Source organism: Perca flavescens, chromosome 19 (genome assembly GCF_004354835.1).
Source record: "Perca flavescens isolate YP-PL-M2 chromosome 19, PFLA_1.0, whole genome shotgun sequence".
Taxonomy (NCBI): domain Eukaryota; kingdom Metazoa; phylum Chordata; class Actinopteri; order Perciformes; family Percidae; genus Perca; species Perca flavescens.
This window is the reverse complement of record NC_041349.1, coordinates 10,461,879-10,473,579: the sequence shown is the minus strand read 5'-3', so window position 1 is coordinate 10,473,579 and position 11,701 is coordinate 10,461,879.

Here is an 11,701-nt window from a genome sequence, read left to right as displayed (position 1 = left end):
AAAAAAGTATTTAGTCAGCCATCAATTGTGCAAGTTCTCCCACTTAAAAAGTGGAAAACTTAATCTTCATCATAGGTACACTTCATCTATGAGAGAAAAAAAATCCAGAAAATCACATTATGCAAATTATGGTGGAAAATAAGTATTTGGTCAATAACAAAAGTTCATCTCAATACTTTGTTATATACCCTTTGTTGGCAATGACAGAAGTCAAACATTTTCTGTAAGTCTTCACAAGGTTTTCACACACTGTTGCTGGTATTTTGGCCCATTCCTCCATGCAGATCTCCTCTAGAGCAGTGATGTTTTGGGGCTGTCGCTGGGCAACACGGACTTTCAACTCCCTCCAAAGATTTTCTATGGGGTTGAAATCTGGAGACTGGCTAGGCCACTCCAGGACCTTGAAATGCTTCTTACGAAGCCACTCCTTCGTTGCCCGGGTGGTGTGTTTGGGATCATTGTCATGCTGAATGACCCAGCCACGTTTCTTCAATGCCCTTGCTGATGGAAGGAGGTTTTCACTCAAAATCTCACGATACATGGCCCCATTCATTCTTTCCTTTACACGAATCAGTCGTCCTGGTCCCTTTGCAGAAAAAACACCCCAAAGCATGATGTTTCCACCCCCATGCTTCACAGTAGGTATGGTGTTCTTTAGGTGCAACTCAGCATTCTCTCTCTTCCAAACACGACGAGTTGAGTGTATACCAAAAAGTTCTATTTTGGTTTCATTTGACCATATGACATTCTCGCAATCCTCTTCTGAATCATCCAAATGCTCTCTAGCAAACTTCAGACAGGCCTGGAAATGTACTAGCTTAAGCAGGGGGACATATCTGGCACTGCAGGATTTGAGTCTGTGGCGGTGTAGTGTGTTACTGATGGTAGCCTTTGTTACTTTGGTCCCAGCTCTCTGCAGGTCATTCACTAGGTCCACCCATGTGGTTCTGGGATTTTTGCTCACCGTTCTTGTGATCATTTTGACCCCACGGGGTGAGATCTTGCGTGGAGCCCCAGATTGAGGGAGATTATCAGTGGTCTTGTATGATGTAAGCCATTTTCTAATAATTGCTCCCACAGTTGATTTCTTCACACCAAGCTGCTTACCTATTGCAGATTCAGTCTTCCCAGCCTGGTGCAGGTCTACAATTTTGTTTCTGGTGTCCTTTGACACCTCTCTTTGTCTTTTGGTCTTGGCCATAGTAGAGTTTGGAGTGTGACTGTTTGAAGTTGTGGACAGGTATCTTTTATACTGATAACAAGTTAAAACAGGTGCCATTAATACAGGTAACGAGTGGAGGACAGAGGAGCCTCTTAAAGAAGAAGTTACAGGTCTGTGAGAGTCAGAAATCTTGCTTGTTTGTAAGTGACCAAATACTTTGTCATAGTTTAAGTTTACCTATGATGAAAATTACAGGCCTCTCTCATCTTTTTAAGTGGGAGAACTTGCACAATGGGTGGTTGACTAAATACATTTTTGCCCCACTGTAAAGGCAGACCCCTCCACCTGTTCAATTTGGTCTGTTCTTAATGTGTAGATTGTACCCATCGAGGTTAAGTAAATTGGCATAGGAAAAATCATTCAGCTAGGTTTCACTACACCCAATATCAAAATGACAACTTGAGTTAGACAGTAAGGAAGCTAAATCAGAATGATGTTTGTTTAGGCTTCTGATGTTTAGATGTAACAATGAATAAGTACAGTAATATATATATATATATATATATATATATATATATATATATATATATATATATATATATATATATATATATATATATGATAGATATCTATCTATCTATCTATCTATCTATCTATCTATCTTATTTAATGGTTTTAAGTTATCAGGGTCAAAAACATTACAAGTAATATTGCCACCCATATCAATGCAGTGCTGAGAATCTCCAATTGTGTTGAAATCATTAAAACCCAATATAAACAGTACAGATTGTCAAGTCACCATCCAAAGGACACAGGGACAACTCAGATTTCCAACTCAAATCACTTTTATTTTGCTTTGTCAGTTGATTGGTCTGTTCAGTGAATTAGGTTGTAAACCTTTAAAGACAGAACAAAAGTTACCATTTTAGTTAAACATTTTAATTAAAAAATTTTAATGAACTTAAATTAGTATAAAAATTTAATTAAACAAACATTCTAAATAATTTTTAAATGAATTAACCACTTAAGACTGTACATGAAATAAAGAAAAGAATTTCATGAACTTCCAAATTAGCAAAGTTTTAACATTTAACAGAATTTTAACTTTGTACTATACTTTTGTATCTTATACTTTTACTTTCTCAAACTGAAACATTATTCTAGCAAAAACCCATTTATCACAAAATCAATTAAGTCATTGCTGCAATGTGTTCATTTACCAAATTACATAGCAGTTAAACATAACTCGAACATATTAAGCAGCATTTTAAACACCATAAAAGTAAATAAAACATTTCACTGACCATTGGCGTCTTTGGACTGAACATACGAGTGAACTTGGAGCATCTTCTCTCTGAAGTTTGTTTGTCTGAAGGACTGAGAAGCTCCATGTGCTCCAAATCAGTGATAAGGACTGATCAGGTGGCAAGCAGCAGGTTTGCTGCTGCTGGTGCACTCTGGGAAGTGTAGTTCTTTGAGGCTCATTCCTGGGATTCAGCTCAATACAGATTGATCATGGAGTTTTCTGGGATTACATAAAGACATTGACACGGCGATAGCCGCAAGCAAACTCATAACAACCAAACACACGCACATACACACATCACAAAGAAGTATTCTGGTACCATTGTGTAAGCAATTTGTGTCATCGCCGCCAGCTCGCAAAAATGTAGCCTCTTGAAAATGAAAAGAAAAATGTCTCTCACCTCTCCGCCCTCACACTTGGAAAAAAGGTTTGAGCCTCCCGTAAAGGCAGTGGCGTAACGAGCCAACACCGGGCCCTTATGCAGGATTATCAAGGCGGGCCTCCCTACTACAGTACGTGGAAAGGGTTTCCTACCTCCCGACTCCAGCTTGACGTAAAGCCTGGCTGGGTACAGCAGGACCGGCTTGAACCCTCGCTCGTACAACTTCAACATGACCGCCTTAAACTTATTCCGCTGCTCCACAACCTCTGGATGGTCCGGGCATGGTGGTTGATCTTGTCCTTTACCTGGAACCTGAGGAGATGAATGATGACCGGTCTTGGACACTGGTTGTGTGAAGGTTTAAGTGCCAGAGCTCTATGAGCCTTTTATAATATATAGTAAGTAACAATAATTTGGGCTCAGCTTTGGAAAGTGTCAAGAATATTGTTGTACTAAATGACAAAACAAGGAAAAATATTTTTTTTTTTACGGCAGATTCTACCCTGGCACAGGAGTTTAACAAGTTTTATTCTAGGTTTGATGTCCACGATTTTAGTAAAGAAACGGGTGATTTAAAGGATTGTCTGATCAACTCGGGCTTTCCAACTCTTTTTTTTTCTGAACGAAATGTTGTGAATACTTTTAAATATAGTAAGGCTTGTACAAGCGCTGGCCCCGACAACATTAGTAGCCGCATGTTGACCCTCTGTGCAGATCAATTAGGTTTTATTTTTTATTATATTTTTAATTTATCCCTTTGTCAACACAGAGTCCCAAATTTATGGTAACAATCAATAATTATTCCAATCTCAAAAAGCTAACACCCAAAGATTCTAAATGACTATAGACCAGTGGCTCCAACTTCATTAGTTATGAAAAAAAAAACCATGTTAGATTGCTTTTTGCGGATTTCTCGTCTCCCTTCAACAATTTCCAGCCCCATTTATTGGTGCAGAAGCTCATAAAAAATGTTGGGCTAAATTACAACTTGGTGAGCTGGATTTTGGACTTTCTTACAAATAGGACACAGAGAGTGAGAGTAAATGAACATCTGTCTGGAATTTCTGTGACATCAACCGGCTCCCCTCAAGGCTGAGTTCTCTCTCCTCTTCTCTACATTATGTAAATGATTGTCGTAGTGAACTAACCAATAACTATATTTTAAAGTTTGCTGATGATACTGTCATAGTAGGTTTACTGGACAACAATGAAACAACTTACGGCCCGGTACTACCTTATTTTTTAAACTGGTGCAAAGAAGCTTTTCTGGGCCTAAATGTTACAAAGACAAAGGAAATGTGCATTAATTTTAGACGTCACCATCCAACTCTTGAAAAGACCATTATAAATGGAAAAGATTTTGAATTTGTTGAGTCGTACAAGTATTTGGGAATCATTATTGATAACAAGTTGACCGTTGACCTGAACACGGACATGCTGAATAAGAAAAGTCAGCAGAGTCTCTGTCTGAGAAAGTTAGCTAAGTTTCAAGTAGACAGATCTTTGATGACATTGTTTTATAAATCTTTTATTGAGTCAGTTTTTACTTTTTCATGTATTTGCTGGTAAACCCAGTGTCTTAGTGAGCGATGATATCAGAACATGAACAGAATGGGTTTGGTTTCTATAAAAACTAAATGACCAAGTAATGTAATCGGTGTATGTCCGACCACGGAAACACTGACAGAGACAACAGGCCAGTTTGAAAAACTAGTTCTCAACATGTAGCCTGCAGCCATGCAACGCCTCTGAGCTCCATACAGCAGCAGCAGAGGAGAGGAGTGATGGAGGTCTAAACACGCAGCTTTACGTTTTCTACATGTAGCAAATATTCACTAAGAAGATCACTCTTACCTGAAAAGTCATCCAATTGACTTTTGAAAACGGTTCAGTAGTAGCATATTCATCTTGTTGTTAGAATCGACTAGAATAGTTGCAAAATGTTTGCTTTTTGTTTGTTTTTAGTATGGTAAGTGAGAGAAGCTGAAACTTCTAAAAACCCGTTATAATAAAGTCCCAGTATTCCCAGTAAGAATCCTGAAAGGTCCCAGACAGTAATAATGGATTCAGACTCAGATTCTCTCTCATAGTGTTTGGTTAAAGCTCCCAGTCCTCCCAGTAGCCGACCCACACCCTGCAACGCATTATCATCAACGGGTTGGTATGATACTGCCATACACACCGAATGAGGAACTAGAATCGGATCCCTGGCTAGCAGCAAGGTGTGTGATTTAGGGATCAACCTTTAGCACTGAGATCCCTGGCTGCCAGCAAGTAGTGATGTGCGGATCGATACTAAAGTATCGATATTTACAATCCCAACGTCTCCAGCTCTAGTATCGATTCTCTTATGAAAAGATCGATATTTAAACTCAGTAATTTGGAGTGAGTGTTTATGTTATCATAAGTAACTTGTTTTCACCAGAAAAGTCTAATTATATCCGGTTAGGGGAAGGAACTACTTCTCCTTCCGCCGGTCAGTTGTGTGTGCACTGCGACTCTGTGACCGGGCCGGCCGCTGCAGCAGCCCTTCTATAATTTCCCGCTACGAAGAAGACTGCAGACTGCAGTCTGCACAGGAGTGTGTGGAAAGACAGTGAAATACAGTGGTAACGCTACAAACCTCGCTAAACATCTGAGTCATAAGAGTGAATATGATGATATAATATAGCGTCGGTCCAGGGCGAGAAGACGCAAGGTGCTAGGGCAAGACATACTTCAATCAGTGATTCATTTGGCAGCAGCGACAGAAGTTATCCAGGTACAGGGAGATAGCGTGATAGGCTCACTGATTGTGGGAAAGTTATTCACGCTGTTAAGGCTTTAGTTTTTTAAAGTTCAAGAGTTACCCGGAATCCCAGCATTCTTACAACAAGCTAACAGAAAGCAGTTTGTTCTGAAATTTTCTTTATAATTAAATAATATGAGAGTAGTTTATTGTATTGTTATTATGCAGCTATAATTTGGAATTGGTAAGCCTACAGCCTACTTTTTTACTTTACTTTAAACTAGTTGTCACATCACACTACAAATAAAATACGTAAAAAGTATTGGTATTGGTATCGGCAATACCAGCCTGGGTATTACTTGGTATCGGATCGAAAAGGAATTAAGTGATATCGCACATTACTACCAGCCAGCATTTTGTGTAGGCCTATGCATCAGCCAATGGCTGCTGAAGGCAGGACTAGAGTCTGAGAAACCCGAGTCCCCCCAGGTACATTATGGGAAGTGTAGACCTCAATAATAAGAATAGCAAGTAAGACATGAGAAAAAAAGCCACAGAGACATAGAAAAAGTGAATGATATACGTTTAAAAAACAATAAAAACGTCAAAAAAAAGACATGATGAACAAAGTGATGATGAAGAGCTGCAGTTTGGTGAAGTATCCAGTAGGTAAAGCCAAAGTCTGATCTTCTTTAACTTCCTCGAATCAAAAACAACAAATGTTCCTTTTTTTTTTTAAGAGTCAAATATGTCAAAAAACGTCAAAAAGGCATCCGAAATGTCAAAAAACAGTAGCTATTAAATTGTCCCAGATGAACCACAAATTTGATGATATTAATGCAGCAACATGAGTCAACATGTTCAGAAACTATTCTGCATATTTATTGAGATTAATTTACTTTTTCAAGCTATTTTTAAAATCTCTACAAAGTGACTAACACTATATCGACATGAACTGAAAGACAAACAATGAGTGGAAAGCATTTCATTCATCAGGTAAAAAAGTTCACTTATGTTTATTAAAAGGAAGATATTTTTTTTTATTTTGTACATTTTGGAGACACACCATGGAAAATTAAGGCAGCAGAGACTTAATTTGACATTACATCAAGCCCTAAATGGAACATTTTAAATTAAATGTCACTTGATCTGAGTAATCTATGGAAGTTTGTTTCTTAGTAAAATTTCAGCAGCTTTTAGAAAATAAGTTGTTCTACAGCGCCACCATCTGGCCAAGCTTTGTAACTTCTGTTATATGACTGCTGTTAAAACCATCTGATGTGAGACAGATATTTACCGCTTTATTTAGTCTCAGTTCTACATTTGCTGAATTGGTATAAATGTGTTTTATGAGCTGGTCCAACACTGCTGAGTTGATGCACCTGATATCAGATACAAACACTGGTTTTCTGTCTTCATGCAGCTGCAGAACACACACCAGGAGGCCCAAAAGTCACATCACATCATTGGAACAAAGTTACAACTTCTCTCAGAGCTGCAAAGCTCTCATAGTCGCTGCTGTGATATTTCTAGTAGATGCAGCTGTAAGATGTCCAGCATACTATTAAAAATACACTTATCTCTGACCCACGGTGCAATGGATCATTTTCCTAGCAGACATTTTGTCTTGTCATAGTAGTAAAAGAACAGCTCAAATTGATAACCTTAACGATTGTTCAATTCCATCAAGTGTCCCAGTAAGCTATTTCAGTGATCCATGAACAGGGTCCTAAGATGTTTGAAGGAAGACGCAGATATTTTGGCGGTTTGGCCTCTTATTTCTGGGAAAACCTGTTTTATCACAGAAAACGATTATTTATAAAAACTCCGGTTAAAGTGGAGATTTTGAAAAATTTTGTTTATTTTGCATAGAAACTAATTAAACGGAGGTTTATACATACTTAATTTTAAAGTAAGAATGATTGGGACTGTTTTGACGGGATTTGATTGGTGGGCTTGAGTTTTACACCGCCACCTACAGGTCTGGCAGGCTATTGGCTGCATTGACGGCATATATATAGACGGGTACATGTAACATGAACACTTTTCTGAAAACAGGACCAGGTCGATGTTATTTTTGAAAACGGAGAGGTTGAAATGTGGGAAAATGAGACCCAGGTGTAATCGTAGGATGTGGAATGCAGCCATCAGTAATGGTTTTGAATACACCTGTTCTTTTCCTACTATGACATGTCAACATGTCTGCCATAACAAAAACATCAAACATATTAAACATATATACAAAACACAATAAATACATAAAAAAACAAAATACATGCACACAACGTAACTGTTTATTAGAATTTTAACCAAATACAAAAAAATCTTAAGTAACATTAAGATTGGGGACAATTGTAACACTGACTTTTTGCATTCAATGTATTATAGTATATATTATATAAATATATTATATATAATATATATATATAGATAGACATATATGTTTCTTATACCAAAAGATGACAAGAGTATTTCAAGTCATCTGTGAGTTATGAAGGAAAATGTAAAATAAATACTATTGCTCCGGTCTCCCTTAACAGTTTGACGAGACATCCCTTAAAAATAATGAGAACATTGTTTTTCTCCATAATTATTATTGTATATCAGTTCTGTAATTAGACTTTTATATAATAATAATATTTAAGTCATCACCTTTTACAGGTTGTTTGTGTTCATTTTGCTGATTTTCATGTGTGTGAAACATCAACATCGCTATGGTTACCTGCTGTTATATTACCTGCCAATGAGAAACTAGTATTTCCTTTGTGTCTGTGGTATAAACAGTTAATTCTAACAGTTTTGTCTCAGTTGTTAATGATTGGTTCTAAACCATCAACTGCTGATCTTATATTTGCTGGACGATCTGTCTGCTGTCAGTCCAACAGTGTTAAACTGTTGTTGTTGAATTCTCTGGTTGTTGTGGACTTGTTGTGTTTATGGACTTGTTGTGTTTGGTGTCTCAGGTTGAGGCCAATCACCAACATGCTACATTAAAGAGACCAAACACATCTGTTTTATTCATGTGAAGGAAAACATTTCAGGAAAAGAGAAGAAGTGTAAGAATCTTGTGTCTGTTTCCACATTTGTTCTCAGGTTCTTATTAATCTAAATCATTAATAGTGTGTAGTAGCCCCTAAGGCCTGTCCCATGTTCTTCAAATTTCCCACATTGTGGATCAGGTTTCAGGATGATCTGTCTTCAGTGAATCAAATGTGTGTTAAACTGTTGTTGAATTGTCTCTTTACTGAGAACTAGCCAGCATTATTATCTGTTATCTTCTGGTCTAATCCGTGTCCCTCACAATGTAAATCTGTACAACAGGATTCATATCATGACAACACCAACATCAACACATTCACACATTGCCTTGTGTGTTTTCAGTCATTTAAGATCCAAACCAGGAGACCAGAGTACAGATGTCCATCTTGTGTCTGTCTTCTCTGCAACAGACAGCCGGTATTATTTAGTAGTTATTATTGAGGATCAAAGCTGGAGTGTGTAGTGTGTAGTAGTGACTCAGACATCTCTTTTGCCAATTTTGCCCCAGGAGGGAAACAGACCAAGAGGGCTCAGTCCCATGTTCTCAAATTCTAACATTGTCACAACAAACTCTAAGTCATTAAAACTGAAGACAGCTTGTTTGAATGCTTCTAATTACCGACCACTATGGGGTTCTGTTTGTGTGAAAATGACTTGAGTTCTGGCAAAATAGTAGCTTTATTCAGTTTGACTTAATCTACCCATATTAATACAAACTGCCATTCTGAAAGCTGTCCCTTTTATGGTTTTTATGGTCAAAATAGGTTAAACCATTAAAATGGTCAAAGATGAACCACATCATGTTATCTCACTGTTAATGCTGTAACATAGCCAGCAGACTGGTTTTTTTCAGAAGCTTCAACAACTGCCGTGTGCTTCAAATGTCCACCCCCCCAAACACCAGGCGTCCTCTGACCTCTCTTCCTTCTCAGGACTTTGACACCTAGCCTATCTAATTACATTGAGTTGGCGCACACAAAATGTTAGGAGGTATTAAAAGAACCCGTAAAAACAAACAAACAAAACTGATTGATTCATGGGCTTGTTCTCAACACTGGCCGAGCGTTGTACAAGATGAGCAGACATCTCTTTTGTTTTTTGCCCCTTAGAGGGAAACAACTAGGAGCCACCATACCTTTTAATTAATTAGCTAATTTTGTCAGTTAAGACTGGATTATTAAAGGTTTCTCGTTTGAATGCAGTAATTATTTCCATAATCATCATGTTTGGTGAGCATACATTTTAACGAAAAAAAAATTGTAGTTTTGATCATTTTTATTCTTTCAAAGTAACCTAAATAGCATGGCTCTGACATCAGACCATGTGAGGTAAACTCTGGAAGGGGGAGTGTTTTGCTGTGAGACATCAATCAGCTGTGTGCTCACTGCAAACAGTCATCTGAACATCAAATAATCTTAAACATTTGATGAAAAACAGGACTAAGAAGCATTGTAGGAGCTGAAACATTTTAATCATTGTTTGAAACTGTGTGTGTGTGTGTGTGTGAGATTTTATTACACAAAACATTTAATGAACATCCTATTCAATGAACTCTTAGAAGAGATGCATGATGTATTTTCACTGTACAGTACCTTACACTTGATGTGCCCTAACTATTTCACTACTTTGTTTCTCTCTCGTCTAACATGCAGTACAGTAGCTTGTGTAAATTGTACATTTGCGTGAAAATTACATTTTGAAAATTCTTTTTGGGCATTTGATCATTGCCAGAACAGACAAATCAATCAATTATATCTATTTATCAATAGTACACTAAAAGATAATTTGTGACATCCAGGGCAAATCTGAAAGCATGGCAAGATGTTCTGGTAACAGTTACAGTACAGTATGTACAGTATGTTTCCTAATGTTTAAAGCCATATACCGTTTTGGCCAAAACATTCTTTTGCTTAATAATATACAGTCAACCACTCCAGGGCAGGCTTTGCACCCTCCCACTTTGATGACATTCCCACTTTTCTCATCTTCACAGAGCAACTTTTGAAACCACTCAAATTACAAGATGGTTCTTGACAGAGGAGCCCCTAAAAAATGTGGCTCACAGAAGATAGCATATGCTCTACATCGCACCCCTAGTTAGCTGACAACTGGCTCACTCTGACTGCTTAATCCTAATCATTCTATAATGTGGACTGAATCTCCTTTAAAAAGACATCTCAGCCTGAATACATTGAAATTACATTTCAAGGAGACATTGAAATTTCTGTAAAATCATGTTAAGTTAGTTTAGAAAAGGCAATAATAAATGTGCAATTGTAAAAATATAATTACATTTAATAAAATGACTAAGTCATATCTGGGTATGTTTACATATGCACAATAAAGATTGCCTTAATAATCCCTATAATAATCCAATTCACATGACTAAAAAGAGGCAAGTGTAAAAAGTCATTTTTTGCTCTTTTGTCTTGCATTTTCAGTAAAGGTTGCCAAAAGTTTGGAAAACTAAGCCCAACATCACATCATGTCAAAACAAGTACCAAAAACACTGTTGCTCTAATCTATATGAAAACTAATCTCATTTTGTCATCTCGACTCACCTCAGCACAAGCAGGTTTATTAGGAGTCAAGAAATTACCAAACAAGCACAAGCATGAAATAATTGAAGACCATAATGTCAATGTTCATCTACCTTTGATGCATTTGCTGTCTGTCAGATAACAAACTTTAAATTCCTCATATAAATTTCAAATCCCACAACATAGTCTCAAATTAAAGAATGTCAATCAATCATCAATCATCAAACATCTTAAAGGTAATCGTCATCTTAAAATGTGTCAACTCCACCATGTCCTATTATAATCTTTAAAAAATGTGTGTATATGTGAATGTTTTTAAAGAACTCAAAAGCTGCTTGCTTAGGGTAAGGATTCTCCCAAATATAGAACCAGCAAAAAAATGCGGCAAGTCTCAACTGTCACCCTTACCATAATTGGCATGTAAATCTGTTTTAACCTCTGCTTTGTAAGCACACCAGACTGAATATAAGGGGTCCGTGTGGGTGCCTTAGACAGCGTGGTGGAAGGCGATTGAAGTTCCAGCTTGTGGTGAGGTGGTCTACTA